Here is a 22808-nt window from a genome sequence, read left to right as displayed (position 1 = left end):
CTGCGCCTCTGAAACCCCACAGGAGCCTTTTCTTCCGTGCTTTTTCTTCAGGTGCCGGCGGAGATGAACATGAAGGGGCCTAATTAAGGGTCGTCTCCCGTGGGAGTCAGGTAGAGCAGCTGTATTACTTGCCCAGTCCGATATGCAGCCAGGCCGCTGTTTTCCATTTCTTTTTATGCCTCGGGCCTATGTGTTCGCCCTACTTCAGTCCACAAGGTTTTCCTAGTCTGGTGAAAGTGCATGGGCAAGCCTGGAGGACACGTGGAACAGACAGGGAGCCTCTTGCCTCTAGTATGACATTGGCAATTTGTTTAAATTTAGCCATTTGGACTTTGGGAACTGATTTGATCAAGGTAAAATTGATTACATTAGCACTACAGTGGTTCATCATCACTTTAGTGTCTTTGTATTTCTTGATGCTCCGGTCAAAGTGTCAAATTCAGTGATGTCTCAGTTATCAGAGTCCCTTAGAGCTACAATGCCCTTAGCACCTCAATGCAGCCTCAAAAGCAGTTCAAACGAACTAATTAAATATTATTACACACCACTGGAAAAAAGGCTTTGTTATCTTTGGGTGCGTAGCCTTCACAGCCCAGGCAGTGATATCCAGGCAACCCTGAATTTATCCCTCCTATTCTCTCCACACTCGCCATTCTTCCAATCATAAAGCTAATATGCGGCGGGCCTGACAGTCACTACTGCGTGAGGAGGCATTTACATAAGCTTGTGTATATGGCCATTGTGATGATAATAGGCGTGTGATCTCCCGTGTCAGCGAATGAGAAAAACATCTCATCCATTCAAATAGATATGTCAGCCAAAGCATTAGCCTCCCCTATAATTGGCCACAGAGGTCACCCTGGCAAAGCTGAGAGACGACATTTAATGTGGCACAAGAATTTGTTGTGCTCATTCACCCCCTCTCTCCCCAGCAGACAAAACTGCTTGTGCCCGGCTGAAATGTGACACCCGGCCCGCTCGGTGCCAGTTGCAACTGCCCATCCAAAGTGTTTTTATGTAAGATTTCTTTAATGGTTTCCATTAATATCACTCATGTCCACCGTCCCTGTAGACGCAGCCCGTCTCATTCTCTTAATGCATTATTTGTGCACTCTGTGGCAAAGGGCTGTGACAGTCAGTTCAGAAGATTACAAACTAACATTGAAACCCGACCTTGCAGGGATGACACCGCCGTTAATCTAGGTGTTCTGGCTTTATAATTTATTTTTTTCAGGGAAGCATGTGGCCTGTCCTCCCCGGCACATATTTCTTGTCTCTGAAATAGAGACAACAGAGAGACAGGAGGTGAACAGTCAGAGAGCTGCGGCTGACAGAATGAACCAAGATCCGCATCAACTCAAAGAACAAAATGTACCAGAAATGTCAGCAACACACCATGAACCACTGACATACCAATTGATGCATATTTACAGTGTTCATAACTTACTGTACTTTCAGCATCAGTGTAGCCTTTTGCAGATCAATCACTAAGACAAAAAATTTGAGCACTCTGTACCCAAGCTGTACACTTCTGTCAAAAGCTAAAATCAAGAGCTAGAGGACTATATTTTAAATCAGATGACATTTTGTCTTGCATTACCTCATTTTTAGGTTAATTAATGCTCGACCTCTTTATGAACAACCTTGCACGTTTCACCTTTACTATTCCATTGGGGAGTTCTTCTTCATTAGTTAATTTCCAGCCTCTCTGCTTTTCCCACAATTACACAATGTCAAAGGACCTTTCATTCACAACCTTCACAAATCAGTTCTAAGATGCTGCTCTGTAAAGCCCTGATGGGTGGGATTTGAATTTTTGGTGTTTGGTGACAGTTTCCACTGTTGTTTTCTTAACCACCCAGAACAGTGACTTTAAAGTTGTAACCCTTAAGATTTAAAACCTGGGTAATTTGGCAACACCTGCGGTTACCCTGGTAACAGCAAGAGAGGACAGGTCTTTGTACAGTACAACGAAACAAACTCAAGTTGTTTAAATAAGAAAGTGAGTCAATATAATTGCAACATGATTGAATGTCATGCAGTGCACAGCTCGGGCAGTTTTCCACACAAAGGCAGCTCTCAGTGCCGGTAACAGGAGTTGGTTACCTTGCTGAGAAGTTGGAGGTGTGCATCCTGAGGGCTGCAGCTCTTTTTCTAACAGCTCACTGAGGCACTGTGCTGCCAAATACACTGTGGTTCCTGTGACAGTCTGACATAGACTTAAAATGTCATTGTGATAAACTGACGGTCAGATCATCCTGGAGAGATTTGACCATGGAGCTTTTCTGCACTATTAGCATCTCTAGTCCAGGGGATCCTGCTCTGTCTCATGCCTTCACCCTACTATTTGAGGATGTTTCATGTCAATGAAAATAATGTCTATATGAAATAATGTCTAATTGTCAAACTTTTACTCTGTTGCCTTCTACAGTAAATCCTCAGTGAGTATTTGTTGTTCATTCCAATTGATTTCTCTTCTCTGCATTATGTTTAATCCCATTCAACTTTTGCTGTTGTGGTATGGGATATGTATGAAATTGTTCTCCTCAATCTACCTCCTGCCTCCATCCATCAGATGTGATATCTTCACTGACTGGGATTTGATGAAACTTTGGAAACTTTTTTGGGGGGGGGTTCTGGCAGTTTCAAAATGGCAAAGCTTGACCAGCAACAGGCGCTGCAATTATAGGTCACAAACACAGTTATTGCTTCAGAGTCTAACATTTGCAGAGGACACATATTACAGTCGGCTGCTGCCTTGTCACTTTTTGTCATTCTTTTTCCAAAGTCATCCCACGGTGTAATGCACCCAACTGTCATCATCTGCTCTCACCACTTTAAACCAAACAGCAAGCTGAAACTCTGCTGTGTGCGGAGTGGACTGGCACCGTGTCCATCTGAAAATGTATATTGACACATAATCCCAATAAGAAATGAAATTCACAGTGAAGTAAAAATTATATATCAACAAAAGGAAATGATGTTTGTGTGAATTTTGCCTGTATTTGGGTGCGATTTCAGTATTTGCTTTGAGGAGGATGGAAGTGCATAATGAATTTAATTCTAGTTTGTGTTTGTTCAGTCTGGACAAGAGCTGCTGTGAGAAACTGTAGTGTAATTAAGGAAAATGTTATTTATATATATATATATATATGGGTCTTAAGGAATACATGTAAGATTACTATCCAGTATAAATGTTGCTATTAAATCCTGCTGATTTTCTGCTGTCAAATATATTAAATTTCATTATTTCTCTTAACCTAAAGGTGTGAGCAAGTTTCAAACAAAGTGTTAGATCCTATGGGGCCAAATGAAGCCAGCATGCAAGAGCCAAAAACTGCAGTTCTTTCAATGGTGACTTGAGGCTGGCTTCAAAAGTGAGTCAATACCCACAGACTCCAGTGTTAAAATGTCCAACTTTACAGCAGCAATAAACATGTTTAGGTTTGGTCTCTATAGTTAATTTCCCCCTTCATGACAACTATACAGGGTGTGAATTTTTATATAATTCACCCTTTCAAATTTTTTTAAGGCTTAAAGTTATGCATAATTTAGGGCGTGGCTACGTTGAGTGACAGGTGGGTGAGTGTATGCTTAACACAAACTGTCATTCGCCAAATTCTTGGCTCCACACACGCCCCATCTCTTTGCCTATTTTTGCTTTATCCAGGAGTTCGGCGGAGTCAGGTACTACCAAGATAGCGACAGTGGAGCAGCCCAATCTGAGCTTCAAAGCAGCTCTAAGGAAACCTATGGCTATGTGTATCAGATGGACAGGTGACAAAACAGGCTGAACTTCTCTCAGGTGCTTTCTCTTTCTTCATTTTCCCCACAAGTACTTCACTTTTCAAGAGTAAAAATAAGAGCAACACCATGAATGCTTTCCAGGAGAGATTGTCTGAAAGTCTGCACTGTTACAGTATCCCCATTTGTACAATTATTGCATCTTGCCCCTCTCTGTGTTGGCAGGCTTTTAGCCCTGACTTTGAGTGTGGCCATTTGGAACAGCTATTAATAGTTTTACCTCCTGATGTGGTCAGATCACACTTTGTATGTGCTATTTTGTTTCAAGCATACCCCTGCCTTTACTCCAGCTTCAAATTGTAGAGAGTATACACAATATCCCACCTTGTTTTAATCCTATAAAATACTTAACTGTGTGCTATTGTTCAGGGATTCATTTCAGTTTATTTAAACTGCTATGACTCTGTTTCATTTGCTACCTTCAACATTATAAACACGGTACTTAGCAGTGGGAAACTTACTGCAAAAGGTAATAATCTCTTAACTTCTTTGTAAGGCTCTAATTCAGTCTAATTTATAAAACATTTACATTGGACAAGGTACACCAAGTCCTGCAATTTAATGTAGCTTAAAGGCACTTAAGCAGTGTTTTATATGAGAGGAAAAAGCCTGATTCACTCACTTACTCCTCATTTACCCAGTTATTGCTGAATCTAAACCAGTGACCGTCTGATATGATTTGAAACAGGCCTCTGCTACATCCTTAGCATATGGGAGAACACTCAGTTTCCTCAAAGTTCCTCCCAAGTGCCAGGGAAAAGTACATCTTCAGATGTGATTCAAAATGCCTTATCCACAGGGTGTCATGAACACTGTATTGGAATCTAAGGGGTTCACCTGAAAATGTACAAAAGAGAGACAATTACTTTGACTTGTCAGTCAATTTCAATCCAAGGTCATAAACATTCATAAAATTCAAAGGCACCTCTGGACCTTAGTTTTGTTTCATGCTCTTCATGTGGCAGTCGAAGGTTAGCCTCTGAGTCTTCTCTCCCAGCATTAGTAGCACGTGGGACTGAGATAGACCTCCTCATGCGTTAATGTTACACCTCATCTCTGGGCATGGCCAACGGCAATAGCATGTTTTCCACACAAGATGATGTCAAGAGATCTCTGTTTTTTATGCAGATGAGAGGAGCACCGCACACAGACCCTTCCCAAGCCTGCCTTGCATTGTTGTTATCATTTCTGCCTAAGGCCATTTTATTTATGTTTAATAGAGTATTACATCAGCTTCTCCCTCTCCTCCACCACTATGTACATAACACTCATGAGGACATTAATAATTGATTGCCCCTAGTACTGGCCAGTGTTACATTGTTTGTTGATGTAGCTCGGCTCCTGAGGGGGGTTTGTGGTCTTGGTTTCACATCTGTCCTCCAGGACAGATGTTGGGATCAAGACCGTCCCAGAGGAGCAAAACCAACACCAGCCATCAGCAAAGTCTGTTTCTTAAGAGCTAAAGGCTCTTGTACACAAAATGTTAAGATACAATGTGGGACAACGATAATATAAAATAATAATGTAATGGAGGTAAGTAGTTACTTGGGAAGACTATTTGGATGTAATGGCCTCTCAAAGACAGAAAGGTAACAAAGCAATAAACCAAAGTGATTAAAAATTGATTACTTAGACATGTAATAAACTTTCCAGGTCTTTCATTATCGGGAAGTTGTTAATATGACTTGTAATTATCCAAGCTTTCTAAAAGTAACTACTCAATCAGATTTAAATCATATCTTAAAGCACCAGTTCAACTAAATTAAACATTTTTTCACATTTCCCTCTAGTGGTATCAAGTGGACTGTCCTCTCAGGAAAAGAGGCAGATTCCTTTGTTTCATGCTGAAGTGACAGTCATTGTGGTCATTGTAATTATGACTCTTGACTTTCAAGAGTAAAGGAGGAAGTAGGATGATGTTATTCTAGAGTTCGCAGGAGGAGGAAGTCTGGAGAGGGCTGATGGGTCTGTAAAATATGGGCCCCTACTATGTGAGACCACTGTTCATGTTGCCAATCGACAGTCACTGTTTGCTTCTTTTTACTATCACCATTTTATCATGACCCAAACCGAGACGTTTTTCTAACCTTATCCAAGTACTTATTTGAACCCAAACCATGATCTTTCCCAAACCCTAACCGAGTCGTTCTTCTGCCAAAACCTAACCAAGTTTTAATCATAGTGTTGTTGCCTGATCATAAACTGGTTTTATTTTTAAAACTGTGGAACTGTGTTTTTTGGAAGGTGCAAACAAACAATGGTGTCTTGTTGACAGTGGCGTCAGATCAGAAAATGTGTGTTGTTCTGGTGGGCGGCCACTGACGATAAACTTAAATTTTGAGAACTTCTTGTTGTTTAGCCATTATGATAATTTTGGTTTCAGTCATCCAGTTTGAGGTACTGCTATCTGACCTCAGACATAGCTTTTTTTAATGAGCTTTTGGAAGTGTACTAAAGAATTCAACTGGAAGTCATAAGCAGACGAAATGAATGCAGCCCATATGGGGGCTGGGCTCATTCCTTCAGGTAAGAGTGAGGTAGATCTAAGAAATCTGAAGTGAGCTCTGAGTAGAACCTACTGGGTGGAGACCCACAACATGCAATGGGATTACATGTCCCATCTGGGCAGGCCTAGGAATATCTCAGGAGAAGGATGTCTGCTTAGATGCATGAAAGGATGGGTGTCTCAGAGGTTTCTGACTACAATTCAATGGAGGTAAATTGAATTTCAGTGGTGTCTCTTTTCGAATTAGTATCCCTTTTACTCTGTATAATGCCCAGGGACTATCCAGTCACTGGACTGGCAGTAGTCCAGTAGAAGGTAGTTGCAATAAAAATGTTTGACAGTGAGGTGTATGGATTTTCCAGAGTGAAGCTGGTGTGATTTTTCAATGCTGTGAGCATCACAAACGAAAATTCCATCCATTTCCATTGCCTGTGGATGGTGGCAGAAGATTAATATATCAAAACCTGAGCAAATGAAACCAAAACTATCTGAATGGTTAGATACCAGTAGAGATAAATGTTAAAATGTGTTTTTATAATTTTGTTGGACTGACCTTTTATGTAATCTAATCTAATATTCCAAAAAACACATGGGTGGCAGACCAACAGTTTTGTGCCTGGCTCAGTTTGGCCCACAGGTCTTGTACTAAGATTATGGGATTCAGAGGGAGTTCAGACAATAGAAAAAAACACTGAACACTGACATCCAATAAAATGTAGAAAGCAACATAATCCAACTGTGGTAATGAGATTCCAGCAGCAACAGGGCGCATCTGAATGTCAGGCTGGTATATTACTGAATGGGAGTGATATCCGCTGAAGGTTACTGAATGCTAGACAAAATTTCCATTGCTCAGGATGGCTTACTCATCATGCAATTACAGTTGTTCAGCTATTCACGCGGTTGATCCCAACAGACCATACAGGTCCAGTTGTCAGGGAGACCTGAGTGTCTCTCTTTATACCCGGCATTATCATGCATCTCTTATCTGGATTGTGTCTGGGTGTGATTTATCCGGATTACCTTTGGACCTGACATTAAAATCTGACTGCAGTGTTCCCATTCAAATCAGATTGCTCTTTTCCTGCACAACATGCAAATTTCTCTGCTTTCCTCCTCTTCTCATAATATGTAAATCTTTTATAAAGGTGGCAAGTCTTGTCATATTCACTTTTACTTTCACTTCACAAATGTTTTCAAAGATAAGATATATTGTTTTGGTATATGGGGAATAGAAACCGAGGAAAAGGCAGTTTAATCTAAATATTATTATTACTGTTCCGAGCTGTGGCATTCAACACGAAAAATGCTAACTACAATGATCCAAGTTTGATCAAATTCACCAGCAGTATAGGTGTAGTGCTGCCAGAATTCACCATAATGATGCTCTACCACTTTTTTCTCCAAGAGCAAAAATTCACTCTTTGCATAAGTTGGTTGAAATTCATAATTACCTTTATATATATTTTTTTAAGTGCTTGGAGATTCAGTGATGCAAGAGAGCCAATAAAGACAAATGAATGGTCAAAGCTGTGATAATGATGAGGTGTGTTGACTGATTTACAATGTCAACTCATGTATTAAGTAATATAAAAGAAAACATTGCCGATAGCTTCCAGTATTGAGTTGAGATGCCACAGCAGTGTTTGGGAACTATTTTTTCAATCCTGTGAAGTGTTCAATGATTTTCTTTCTTAAAATAACTGATTAAATTATTTTGAAAGGCCACCCCTTCACCCTGTTCTGTTTAAGTGTAAAAAAGAAACTCCAGTTTTCACAGATCCTCTGTCAACAAACGGGGCCTTAAAATATCAGTTGAAAGCCAGAAAATTAGGTAAACAAATGAAAAATAAAAATGTTAATTATCTTTTTAATTAACTTTGAAATAATTAACATCTATTATGTTTAATTTTAAAAGAACTCTCCTTGTAATTCCATGATCTGTATGTTCTATAGACATTTTACAGCGTGGGCGAATCAAAACAAGAGGGGACAGCCTTTCTTTATGGTCACATCACAGAGCAGCTCTTGCTTTCCATCTGGCGTGACACAAAGCACAGCGACAACGAGACAAAGACCTGGATTCTCTCCAGCGTAATGACAGGTGACAGGACGACATGTGCATCAGTGGATGTTCTGTTAAGTGTCCATAATTCTCACAATGACAGAGGGACTCCACAGTCTTTGTTTTGGTCTGTAAGGAATTCCCATTTAAACAGCATCATTAAAAATGATGGAGACAGAGAGAGAGACAGAGAGAGAGAGAGAGAGAGACAGAGATGCTGGAGCAAATGGAGAAAAACTGACACATTTTCTTTAATGCTGGGCTGTAAATCCTTCCCTCCAACGCAGAGCGTATGCATGACTTGGCATCAAATACAGAAGGAAATGCAACTTGATTATTTAATTAGATATTCTTTTAGTGGAATTGCTCCATAAAGATCACTGCATGTGGATACAATATATGGAAGAGCTCACAAGCACAGCACTCTTGATAAGCAAACCTATTCCTAGTTTAATGAGCTGACTTCAGTTAATGAATATCTCTGAAGCTGCAACACACACACACACACACATACACACACAACCATTTGAGTACACACATGCCCAACACACACATAATGTTCAGTTTTATGAGTTAATATTTGAGTATCCACATAACAACCAATGGGACCAGCACTTTATCTAAAGTAAAAGATGGAATTCCGTTTGTTCATAAAGAGTAGGCTATGAATTGTTATTGATGATGCTTTGATGTACACAGATAAACAGAAGTGCACACAGAGCTGAAGATGAACAGAGGGGTAGCAGTAATCTAACATGCATATACAGTATGCAAGGCGTTTCGAGCTCTGTGCTCTTCCTCAGGCAGCATTCTGCCTGCCTGCTGCATGGGATTATTTTCAGAAACAGTTGACTGAGGGAATGAATTATACTGAAAATGTTCACGTATTTTTTTTTTTTTTTTTTTGATTCGAATAAATTAAGCTTCAAACAGTTTTCATGCTTTATATTAGCATGTACAGTGGGGCCCACAAGTGTGATGCAATTTTCCCATGCAAGTGAATGGGAGAATGGTCCCCACTGTATATAATGTGTGTAGATCCTTTCATTGGTAATACATCACTTGGAAACAGCTTGGACCCACATTTATTTCCCATTGTGATATTAGGAATTATTACAAATAGTATAAACTCAGACTCATTTAAAATGTTTGCATTTGAAACAGTGCTAGTCTGTTGATCTGTGTTTTATCCCGACACACATTATAAATTCTCTCATTTGTGATGGAAGGTTGTAATGCTGCCGGTGGGGCCTGACAAATGGTTTTTCTTGATGTATTAAAGCAAAAAAAGTTCAATGCTTCAATGAAATTGTATTGCCAACATAAGTGAATTTGCTAACAAGGACAAAGTAAATCTGTGTTTAGTGAACTTTGACAGGCAAATTCATGCTGTTGAGCATTAGCAAACGGAAGATGCACACATGGATTTTTCTCTTCCACTTCCTGGTGTGAGCAGGTGAGCGTGTGTGTCAGGGTTTGAATGGGGTCATGTTCAAGCTAAAACATGGCGTTTAGTTGTTGTTTATGTTTAGATGCCACATACGTCATTTTCTCTTTATTACAGTGAATCAAAGCAAATAGTAGAAACTCAGTTGGTGTTGCCATATTGCAACAACACATTTGGGTTTAAGACCATTTTTGATGGCAAAGAGCAGCTTCCAGCAGCAGCAAACAAGAGGGGAGCTCAACAAATCTCCAAACTTTGCACCAGTGTGTGTGTGAGTTTGGCTGTGCATTACCCCCTGATGTTTTTCCATCACAGATGCATTGTTGCCTTCAAATACAGGTTGTTCTCAAAGGGCTCTGTTTGGAACCGTACAGCACAGGTCATATGGTCAGTCACCTTGTGATCGCCTCCTTTTTTTAGTCTTCAGCCGTTTTGTCTGGTCATCCATTTGGGCTTGCACCTGCTGAGCGCTGTTACAAGACTGACATTGTGCCTCACCTCAAGGCCAATGTTGTTATAACAAATTGTTGGAAGACCCCTCACCTCCACTTGTTGACAGCTTCTTTGAAAAGTGAAAAGTGCCTTTTATCAGTCCAGATGTTTTAGAGTATATACTGTTGTCTATTTTTAGGCCCACATCCACCCTTAACTTGTGAAATAGAAGTTATTATTATTCAAGCTGAATAAGCAAAACCTATAGTTCACACCTTGGGCTGGAACTACAAGCTAAACATGAAATATTGTATATTGTTTTAACAGTATGGAGTTTTGGTAATAATCTTATCTTGTAATAAGTGGTCCATTGAGATTATGTGTAAAGGAGATCTCAGTTATTGAGAGACTATTTAGAATAGACCAAACAAACTTTCATATATTAATCTGTCTGCTAATTACCAATACCATTTAAAGATGGATACATATGACATATTATTCACGATATTTATTTGAATGGAAGAATTCAGATGTATTGAATATACATTAGATTTCACAAATTAACCTTCAATTTTTGTCTAATTAAGCATAATATTCTCAGAATATGCGTTTACAATAATATTGTAGCAATCTTCATTCATACAATAATATCATGTTTTATATATTTCATTCTATATATTTATTAGAACATTGGGCCACTTTGAATCAAAATAGGCACAATTGATCTAGTTTATTGCTTATGATGAACAGAACAGGCAAAAATATTATAAGACCATAAGAGGCCAATGAACTAATTCCCAAATTAACTTGTTTGTATTCTCTTATATGTTAAAATGAGCAATTATTGTTGCATCTATTGTGCTATTTCAAACAAAAAAGTTGAAAAATACTCTTGTGTGCTCTGTTTTGATGTGCTAGCTAGAAACACTGACCTTGACCACACGCTAACCACGTCAGTTAGAAGGCGATGAAAGATTCAAACTAAGTAACTTTTGATTCATACGAAAAGTCAGGATTTTATGAAAGCACATGAAAAAAAAAAAACTACTTTCACACCTAGAAAACAAGTTTGTTCTTTTCAATAAATGCAGCAGATGAGCAGATGAGATGTCTTCTGTCTTCCTGGTGGGAGGGAGGTCTAACTGAGCATGTGCAGCATGGGTGTCATCACTCTAACATGTTTCTGGTTGGAGGACTAAGACTTGTTGCAACTGTACCCAGTCTCCTGTATAGCCTAAGGCCACCACATTTTGCACAGTAGCTGAAAAATGCTAGTTAATGATGTGATAGCAGTGCTGACTATAGTTGTCAAAATTCTTGTGTCTAAATAAAAATTATTGGACAGATTAACACTATTATTATTATTTCACCCTTCAGAGTTGTGCTGTAAATAAATACAGTTACACTTGTTGTCTAACTAAATTCACTAACAAACCTTAACTTAAACTCAGTGAAGCCATCATCATGTGCATGAAATGCACCTGGTCAATGTTATGGCATTTTAAGTTTTGCATGAGTACTGAAGACATATAACATTGTTTAATTATTAAATTTTGCCCCATTTTTTAATTTAATTTTTAATTTCAAAGCAGTGAGGGAGAATTTCTCTTCCCCTACACATCACTGTAGAGATGTGCAATGTATGAGCACCTTCAAATATATTATTTAACATCATGGTATGTTGAGGTCACTGTGGCTTTCCATTCGAGAACTCCAGAATTAAAAATGTATCACAAGTGAAAATGAGTGGCCACTATGTTTACTCCAGTGAAAGTCCTGCAGACCCTCTGCCACACACAGGTAATCAAATCTCATTAACCTCTGGGCAAACATTTCACTGCATTTCACTTGCAGCAGCGTGCTTATTGGCAGTGGTTTTAATGATTTCACATGTGTTGCCTCTGTTTTCATCCTGATCCAAAGTAAACTTTGACATCTCCATGAAAATATTGTCATATTTATTTGTGTATTTCAGACAAGAATGGAAATGGGAACAGTTGCCTGAAGGACAGAGGACACCAGGAGTGGGAAATGGCAGTTTGGCTTCACTTATTTTCATGTTCTTTTACCTTTATCCTGGATGATAAAGTGTGATTAATTAAAACAAATAAAAAAAAGAAAAACTCAAAAGATCACGTGGGAGAGGTGTAGCCTAAAATTAACAGCTAAATGATTAATATTTGCAGAAATGTTTCACTTGGACCGTGTGAGACTCTCATGCTTCTTATTTATTTTTCTTTTTAAGAAAGCATCCGTGCAACATATGAAAAAAAAAAAGTTTTAGCACTAAAGCTTTGGGATATTAGAGAAATTACTTCATATCCTTTAAGTATACTACAGATACTTTGACATTGCTGGTTTTTGATTTAAAGGCTGAAAGGGGGAACAAAGTGCCTGAACATGATAGTGATTCATTTGTTTGCAAGTCAAGCTCAGCTGGGAGAACACGCTGAAACAGAATGAATGCATATCTGCAGATCTGGTTCAACTCAAGCTAAATGTGTGTGATATTTCTTTGGATTTTATTTGTGCCATGTATCAAATCAAAGTACATCGCATGGCCTCATTTCTGCAACCGGACTTAAAAATATAAGAAAATCAGCCTTGAAAAGCCCCTTGCCTCTAGTACCCTGCAGCCAATCACTGTTGACTGTGGAGCCCGGTTGGTGTTGTAAGCGCTCCATATCTGTACATATCGACCTCCCCAGGAGGACTGCTCCTATCATCTCAGCTGCATGTCACTCCAAGTCAATTAAAAGTGGACTGGAAGCCAGGTCCAAAGCGACCAGAGACAGGAGTGACAGCTGGAGTTAGAGATGGAGAGACAGTGGGAAGAGGAGGTGGATGAGAGAGGTGGATGGAGGTGGATAAGAAAAATTAATGAGGAGAGACAGAATTAAAGGAAATAGGAGGGGGTAAGGAGAAGAGGTGCAGGATGAAAAGGAAACTGTGAGTTGGACAGAGAGGACAATGTGAGAGACGGAGAGAGGAGACACTAGGCATGAATTCACGGAGAGTTTAGAGAGACAGAGACTCTGTTCTCAGTTTGAACACTGATGTCTCAGTCTGCACCATCAGAGAGGTCTTTCTCTGCGGCGGTAAAAGCTAGCCAGCTGCTGGGAAGGAGGGGGCGGGGCAGGATGGAGGGAGATGATGAAGGGAAGGATGGAGGGATCTGAGATGGACACTGGAGGCAGAGCTGGCACTCATCCTTTCCTGGCCCTGTCTTTACCCCCTTCTCTCTTCCCTTCTCTCCCTGTAAGCCCCCTCTCTCTCCCTCTGCCTCTCCCTCCCTGTGCCTCAGTAATAAGTGATGCCCTGATCCAAAACACAGTTCTTTGTGTTTGTGGGACTCAGCCGGACGGATCACTGTGGGAAAGAGTAAGACGCTCTGGAGTTGCCAAATCCCTCTGCTGAGCAGTCTCACCAGCTGTCATTTTTTTCTCTCTCTTCTCGTACATAACTCAAAATGTGATGGTTAATGATTGAATATTTTAACACTATTTAGCACTTGTATGAAGCCCATTTAAATTTTTTTCTTCATACTGGGTGTCTTAATGAGCATTCTGGTACAAATATCCAACATGTTCAATATTTTGCTCTGGGATATACAGCGTGTTGCACCACATTATAACAAACTAAAAGAATAAAAAATAAAAGGTTGCAGATAATTGCTTTATTAAAGTTTATAAGCGATTTGTTAACGCTTTAATGATCAGTAATAAGACATTAAAGGAGCTAGTTGTAAATTTTCTCTGCCACTGAATGTGGCGGGAGTTGGTGGTAGTGATTGTTGCTTGACGAGCTTTGGCCATTGCTGCATTTACAAGACAACAGGTTATAATACGCCCTCTGAGCAGCGCTACGTCTTCAGGGTGCAGTGAGTCTCTATCGCAAAGTGACGAGATGGGCCAGGGCTAGCTGGTTAGCATGCTAACTTCAGTAGGAGAAAAGATGTGATAGAAACAAGGCTTTACATTGGCGTGCGGCTGCGTGCACTACACTTTTCAAGACATTTGTGCATTATTTGGGGAAAACATGATCATCCAGAGCCTGCATCATATTTTTTATCTAACTGTTGTTCAACTGTCTCCATTGAAACCACAACACAACACATTTTGACAATGACTTATTTTCACTCCTGCGAGTTCACAGAATTCATTAATCACTCTGAACTGAATACTCGGCCGACAGAAGAACTAATTATACTGTAATAGATAGATAGATAGATAGAGAGATACTTTATTCATCCCCTTGGGGAAATTCAATTATAATAATATCCTACAGTACTTTATTTGATCTACTCCTGGTCACTCTGTTCTCCTTTCCTCCTCTTTTCTTCACTCCTCTCTTGTCAACACATTTTCTTCTCTTCATCTCTTTCATCACGCTTCCTCTTCGCACCTCCTTTTCTTTTCTCTCCTTCATTCTTTTCATCATTGTCTCTCTCACTCCTCCCTTTCTTCTCTCTTCCTCACTCCTCAAATCCAGACTTCCGGTACCTCTCCTGTCCTCTCACCAGCCCTCCACTCCACTTCTTCTAGTTCTTCATCACAGATTTTTCTCCACTCTCCTTCTGCTTTTCACTCCTTTCTCAGTCCCCTCATCATCCTACATGCTTCCCGCTTCCTCTCCTGGTCCACAGGTTGCATCCTATCCTCTCCTTTTTGCTCTCTCACTCATTTTCCCCGTGGCCAGCTCGATGGTGCACGCGCAGAAAATGAAACCATGTTTTGTGCCGAGCCTGAAGGCTCTGCCAGTTGTCGGGGGACCTATAGATGGTGATATTTCTCCAGTAGCTATAAAAGAGCTCCAATGATTTGTCGGTCCCGTCAGAGAGACTGAAAGGAAATGACACTAAGTTAAAGTTATATGATAAACTTATATCTCAAAGATTCAGGGCTTTTGGGAAAACATCTGGGGCCAGAGCGCCATGAGCTGCCCCCTCGCTCCGCCTACGTTTGACTCGAGAACAAACACACAACGTTTCTAGATTGGTAAGTAAACAGCTGCTAATGCTAATGTGCTATGTAGCAATAGCAAATCTTACAACTAGTTCATTTAATAAGAACAGCTTTAAGGTAAACACTAATGCGTCATTAGCTCCCTACTTTATGAGCAACCATCCAGTCAAGTTATTATTAAGTGTACTTTCTACTACAATAATCATTTATTCATACTTTATACATCTGTAATAACCATTAATAATAATAACAACCACCATGCACCTTGCTTTGTAAGCGATCAGGTCTTCAGTTACCAGTGTTAATAAGTTAATGATAAAAGGTTAATCCCCTATCAAGCTATCAGCAGTGTGACCTGCATGTTAACAAAGTATAACCTTGAAATTCAGTTTTTGTCCTCGTCGGGAAATTCTGCCTGAAGCTTCCAGTCCCCAACTTAAAGATTTATCAAAGTTAATAAAGCCAACAGTGACAGTCCATAAATGCTTTATGAACTAGGTTGTATTTAAAAAGTGGTAAGCAGTGTGCATGTCACACAATACAAGAATATTCAAGTGGCAGCACTTCAGATCTTTACATGACTAAATGTGCTTTTCTTGTCCTCTACATCCATAACAAAAACATGGCAACACATAAGAAATATGAATTGATTGTTGTGCTGCAAAGATTTCCAGCCACTGACTGAGCTGAAAATGTCAGGAATGAACAACCTGAGAGAGATGCATAAATCCCGGGCAGCAGCAACAGTGGTGGCAGCATTATGGTGGCAGTTTTGACAAAATGCAGATCTCCTCGAGGCATGACCTTGTTGTCATTGTGCTGGGCAATAATGGATGCCACAGAGGAGTATTGGCTGAACCTTACAAGCCATTGTGTGTGTGTGTGTGCATCTGCATGCCTGTGTGTGTGTGGTGCAAATTTGAAGGGAGTGTGTGCATCCCTAAAAAACAGATACAGAGGAGGCAGGTTGCTGTCTTTGAGGATTGTGTGTGTCTGTGTGTGAGCATGTGTGCGTGTTTTGGTTCTGGAGATGACAGAGCAGCGGTCCCTTGGGGAAGGCGGACACCAATAGCCATCACTGCAGAGGAATCCTGGGGGACAGCAAGCTTCCACTGGCACAGTCCATGTCAGCTTCTCTCTCCCTGACAATCTGGCTGACACACACAAAAACACACACTTCATAAACCCGTCTCACCTTCTCTCCTTCTGTCTCTCTCACTCAAGCAAAATCTTGCAACAGTCCTTCCGCAACACACTCACTCATTTCCAATTACCAGGCAGGTGACTGCCGTTCCAAGACAATAGCTCACCAAACTTGATTACCTGTTCCCATGGAGCCGGCGGGACAACAGATGAAGTCTGAGGTATTGAACGTAGCGAGAGCGTCGGCTCATGTTGCTCAGAGACTGCCTCATCTGTCAAGATGGGCACACACAAGTTTATGTGGAGAGAATTTTTAATAACATTCAATTTGAATCTTTTCTACTCAAAGTTATTTTGCAAGTTTTTTTGGTTTACTATATAGTAGACTGAGAGACAGTGCACTGTTTGTGATCTTCTGAAATTAGTTTAAATTTCACATGATTGCTTGTATTTCCTTGTGGGAAAGCGTCTGTAGTTTCTTTTTGCAGGTGCCTCTGTTTATGTCTCTACACAGGCAAACGGCATGAAAGTGCAGAAACTACACAAACTGTGTGACGTGTTGATTTCAGGCAAGTTCACCACGCTGTAAGAATATGGTCGCCTTGAACCTGCTGTGCCGCAATGAAAACCCAAACTAAGAGGATCAAAAGAGGAAATTTGAATCTTGCAAAGGATCCTTCACGAAGTTTAGCACACTTCCCAAGTTACAAACATATTCACGTATAGACTAAATGTTACCCAGTGTCAGGAGTCATGTCGCTGAGGAAAGATGTTTCTATAGCAACCCTCAGCTCTATGATAGATTGCAAAACCCCTATGTGGGAACACACTCAGACACACACTCTCTTGCAGAAAATTGGCACATGCACATGCACACCCTTTGTTATTTGTTTGTACATAAACTCTCCAACACACCCGTCCACACACACTATTGTCTCAGCAGGACGACCCAATCACTCATGTTCATCTATCGATGAAGCAAAGAAACAGCTTTTAGGTAGAAACAACAACAACTAAACAGTAATAATAGTGGACTCTAGCCATAGGGATATGTGGCGTACATCCGGACAGATAGCTAGTGGGTGGAGAGAGAGACAGATGGAGCATGTGTTCTCATTTGACAAGAATATAATTTGAATCAACAACTGAGATTTGGACAGAAGTGAAAAACACCCTCTGCATCAGTGAAACACACGTTTCTGTCTTGATCCCTAAAATGAATTCTCTCATTGATGAGGACACCAAAGAATCTTAGTTATGACCAATAAACACAGATTGTTTTGATTATCATGATTAAAACACACTTCTGTGGTTGGACGCAGAGCTGCTACTCATCCGCTTCATTAATATTGATGCCAGCAATTCCTCACAGGTTCTCTGGGAACAAGAGTTCAAGGATATTCGGCTTTTACCTTCCCTATCAAGTCAATTGCACTTTGCATGCTTGTCAAAGCATACACACATGCGTGCACCCACCCACACACACACACTCACACACACACACACACATATACACACAACTACACAGACAAAAAAAAGGAAAAAAAAAACCAACAACAAACAAACACCCTTATCTCTCAAATATTGCACAAATCCCATAATTACAATGCTCATCACAGTTCCTCTGTGTTCCTCCCTGTTAATCATATGAATTATAATTGCTTCATGAATATTTTCAGGGGAAAAGGAGCCCATTTTAACCTGAGGTGGAGTCTGCCTCTATTTCAAGGCCAATTGACCTGAACAACACCCTCCCCCACCCCTCCCCCTCCTGCTTCCTCCTCCCTCTCACCCCACCTGCAGCTTGAGCTGAAAGTAAAAATGCTGTGAGAGTAATTTTATCAGTAACAGCGACTTTATCTATTAGAAAGTGAAACAGTTACGGATGGCGGAAGCTGCTTAATCTCAAATTTTGCATTTTTTTTTTCAAAGGCACGAAATGTCTTGTAAGTGTCAGAAAAACATGAATCGTGAATCATATGTAACAGATCAGCCCTACATACTATGATATATGTATAAATGACACATGACTGTACATGTGACGTCATGAATGTAGATTGACAAACATTTAATAAACAAATAACACATACTAAATTATATACTGTATGTATTATGTAGTGCAGAACACACTGTTTACACATATACAGGTTGCTGTGCATGTTGTTAATGTAAATATTCATAAAATTACAGTGTAGTACATATACATGTATGTGTATGTACGTGCCCAGCCGTGCTCTACTTCTCATAGCCTTTGAATCTTTTCTCTCTGTGTGCAGAGCTTCAAAGTATTGTACAACAAGCTACCTGAGGTTCAAACCCACAACCTCAAAACTTCTGTTACTCCAGCGCCTTTCCACTTGGCCTCCATGACCCGAACAAAGGAGTCTCCCACTTTTCCGTTGGACAGCTCCCAAAAAGGAAAGAGTCAAGAGCTCTAAAAAAAAAAAGAAAAAAGAGTGAAACAGTTCTGAACTAAATAGCTCAGCTCTGCTTGGAAGTTCTGAGGTTCAATTTTTATGAGGCTCAGTGAATTTTGAAGTCCAACACCCAGATGAAAGACTTTAATGACTCTAAGAAATGAAGCTGAAGTGTGTCTGACCAAATAACTTCATCTTTTAGAAGAACGCTTCAAAGTTCTGAGGGACGAAGGCTCGATGCTTATGGGTGAACTCCAACACCCAAAGTGAGGAGTGAAAAGCGCTCAGAGAGAAGCTGCCAGTGCAATCAGTAATGTGGAAAGTTTCTTTTACGATCCACCCTTTCAACCACACCACTGATGCATTGATCTGTTTGCTCTCCCTGGGTTAGCTAAAAAAAAAAAAAAAAACACACCTCTATCGGAAACAAAAGCTCAACCTGATACAGGTAATTAGTTATGGGAGTTAGGGTCCAGTGTTCAGCAGCAGGAAGTTAAAACATGGAAGAAAAATGCACATATTAAAAGCTTGCAATAAGACCAATCGCTACAAAATATAGAAGCAATCAAAAACACTGAACTGAACTGAAAAATACTGAAATCACACAAATATAAAAATGTAAATCTCAAAAGAAAAAACTAACAAACAAATAATTTCTGCGATGTGATACAATCACTATATTATATAGATTTTTAAATGATTTATCTACATAGTTGTGCCTTTTGGCTGCTCTACACACATGTATTCATATGCATTGTGTATGATATATGTGTGTATACATTTATTCATTTAAAAGTCCCATATTTTACAATTTCCTGGTGTTTATTTGAAGTTTTGATATCCATAAGAAAATATATTTGTGGTTTTAAGTATCAAAAACATCTCCTCTCTCAGACTTCTCTGGAGCTGTGGTAACAACAGGTCAGTCAGCCAATCAGAAGAGAGTCTTTTGTGATTGGCTGAGTGATCTAATAAAAATATAGCAGATTTCAGGTAAACACTCAGTGAAACCAAATCCTGCAAGGTTGGATTGTTGGTTCAAGGTGGGAGGGGCTTGGGGCATGGCTGAAAGCAGTGACTGCTTTGTCGTGACATCACAAAGTTACAGAAGTCCCAACGGCTTGTTTTAAGGTTCAGTTTCTGAATACAGGCTGTGTGCATTTCTCTGTGGACTGAGGCTTTGATACTTTCACAGTATTAATATAGAACCTAGACCTGCTTTATAATCAAAAAAGACATGACAATCTCACTTTATACAATATTGGACCTTTAAATTAGGTTTTGATTTATATACTCACACTTAATGATAAATGTGCATATTGTGGATGGATTTTTCTCACTTCTGATGTTCATTTTATTTTGTCACACTCCAAGAGTTCAGGTCATAATAACCTTCACATTGTTAGACTATGTTTCAGTGCTGCTTCCATTATGACTGTTGGTGTCCAGATGGAGCCATCTGTAACCTCCGCTACTCAATGTCTTATAGATAAGGATGCAGGGAGAAGCACAACTTAGAAGAACACTGCTCAAACACAGTTCTAGTCAGGGATTAGCTGAGTGGGGGGAAAGGACAAGACACATATAATATTAATTAGGTGAGAACATATGAGAATAGCCAGGCTTAAGTGACCAGTAGAGTCTTCACACATATAGGTTTAGGATAAAGGTTAGCCTTATTTGGAGTAAGGTGCTGTCAGATGTTGCAACCATGTGATACCTGAGAATATACACCCTCTGTCAGACAAGACATCTTGGAGTGGCTCTACTCTGAGTCACATGCTGTCATTGTACTGCTTCTCCTTGGCACGAAGCTTACAATAAATGCTTCTGTCTGACGCATCTGAACTCCTGGTGATCATCTTTTTCTTCAGCTGACAAAGATTTCCACCATAGATATAAATGTATACATGTACACACATTTGTATATACACATAGATATATGCATGTATGTATACTTACTGTATATACAGTACACATGTTATAATGTAGTTTGTGTTATTGGATAGTGTAGTCTTTTATATAAATAAACTATATAATTTCTGACACATCAACATGTTAAGACTTTCTCTGCTGCCTTTCTCTGCTCATCTGATCATTTGAAGAGACACATGAGCATTTTCTAATTAAGGTGTGAGTTTTCTTTCTTAGTGTGTGCGATGGCCCTGCCTGTATCTTACACTGCTCTGACAGACCACCACCAAATGCCAGAAGGCTTACAACCTGGCAGCTACTCTCACTAGCTTTGCACCTCAGCTTGTGTGAAGCAGCAGTGACCAAATGTGCGAGGTTAAAAGTAAGTGTTCTTTGAGCCTGTTTGGTACTCAGAAGCAAACCATCTGTAAACACATATACATATTGGTGCAGATTTATATAATGAGTTGACCTTGTACACATACATGCTTGAAACACTGGTGAAAACAAAGCTGTAAATGTGAAAATAGTGTTGCTAATTGTTGTTGATAAAGCATCACAAAGGGAAAAAAAACTGTTATATCACCACATCCCCACTGCTTTTTTTTCTTATCACAGATATTTTACTCCGCACACTGTTTTGACAGAAACATTGTGATACCACATGACTCACATAGAAGTTAATTCTTCGGTTAGCATATGTGCTTAAATGTGAAAAACTGAAAAGAGGGGCTTAGAATCTATCTCCCTCATTCCCAGTGTTTTTCTCTGTTTTTGCCTTCCCTTGCGTTTCTCGTCTGACCCCTGTTTGACTCTCTCTATTTGAGTGTGTGTCTACCCTGGTGTGGTTCACATTTTCCATGACCTCACCTGTAAACTTGAAACGCATCAACTCATCAGCTACACCTGAAGCAGCAGCATTTAAGCGCTGGGTCTTCACTCCTCAGCAGATCGTTCACATTTCTATGTGGTAATGCTATTGCTGGCTTTTCTAGTCGCAAAGTAATTTCCTAGTGATCTGCTGTGTTTTCTCCGATTAATCCTCTGTCTAATTGTGCCCCATATTATCAGTCCAGACTGCCTGGTGTGCCTGCCATGCTCAGCCTTTGTCTGTCTCCTGTGCCAGCTCAATTTAGACCTCTGCCTGTGCCACGCCATTGTCTTTCCTGGCTCTACAGTCTGTGCCCAACTCCACCATCTTGGATCAACTACATCAGCTAATCTTGCAATAAACTTCTTCTGCTTGAACTTTTACTCTGCCTCTGAGTTCTACATTTGGGTACACAACTTTTAAACATTTAACTTAACAAGATCTTTCTAATAACTTAAAATGAAATATTGAAAAATGCAGTTGACCCCTTTGGGTCTGAATGTTTGGGGTATTTACTTGCAGTGTAACAAGCAATAAAAACAAATAACAGTGCTGTGCTCGGGACCAAAGTCACAGCATTGTGCTGGTGAGAATGACATTACTCGACATCAAGTAAAACTAATCCCAGGGGACAAGGCTTTAGACACACTGAACAGGCAGACACATTCCCCTCCATGTGGCTGTGGAGTGTGATGATGCACATGTAGGCAAGAATCAAACTCCAGGCTCTGCAGGTCACAGTGACAGAGGATGAGATCTTATTCCAAATTATATTTATTCAGCTTTTCACACATGCACTTTTCAACAGTGTCCTTCTTCACATTCATGCATTTCAAATCTGGGGCTGCCCTGCGCCACCGGAAGTTTTGACTGCCAAGCCTCTGAGTGAGTGAGGATATGATAATCAAGGGCCCTGGAATGGTCTTAATTTTTAATTCTTTGTAATTTTAGCCCTTAAAAAGCCACTGCAGGGCGTTAGCGAGTAATTTTTCATCAGCAGTTAGTTAGTCCAGATTTTTGCCAGGAAGGCCTCTAAAAGTCTTTGCTCCATGACAATAAAGCATGGTGTTTTTCCCATTTAGAATCAGAATCAGAATCAGAATCAGTTTTATTGCCAAGTATGTTTTCACATACAAGGAATTTTTTCTGGTGATTGGTGCAATTGATCAGCAACAGTGGGGCTCTCTAGCCTTGTTGATGAGGCTAATAGCAGATGGGAAGAAGCTATTTTTGTGGCGAGAGGTT

The sequence above is a fragment of the Trachinotus anak genome, unplaced genomic scaffold (assembly GCF_046630095.1).
Source record: "Trachinotus anak isolate AG129_WGS33_773 ecotype Australia unplaced genomic scaffold, CSIRO_AGI_Tana_v1 ptg000002l, whole genome shotgun sequence".
NCBI lineage: Eukaryota > Metazoa > Chordata > Actinopteri > Carangiformes > Carangidae > Trachinotus > Trachinotus anak.
The sequence above is the reverse complement of the archived record's forward strand: the minus strand, read 5'-3'. Positions refer to the sequence as shown.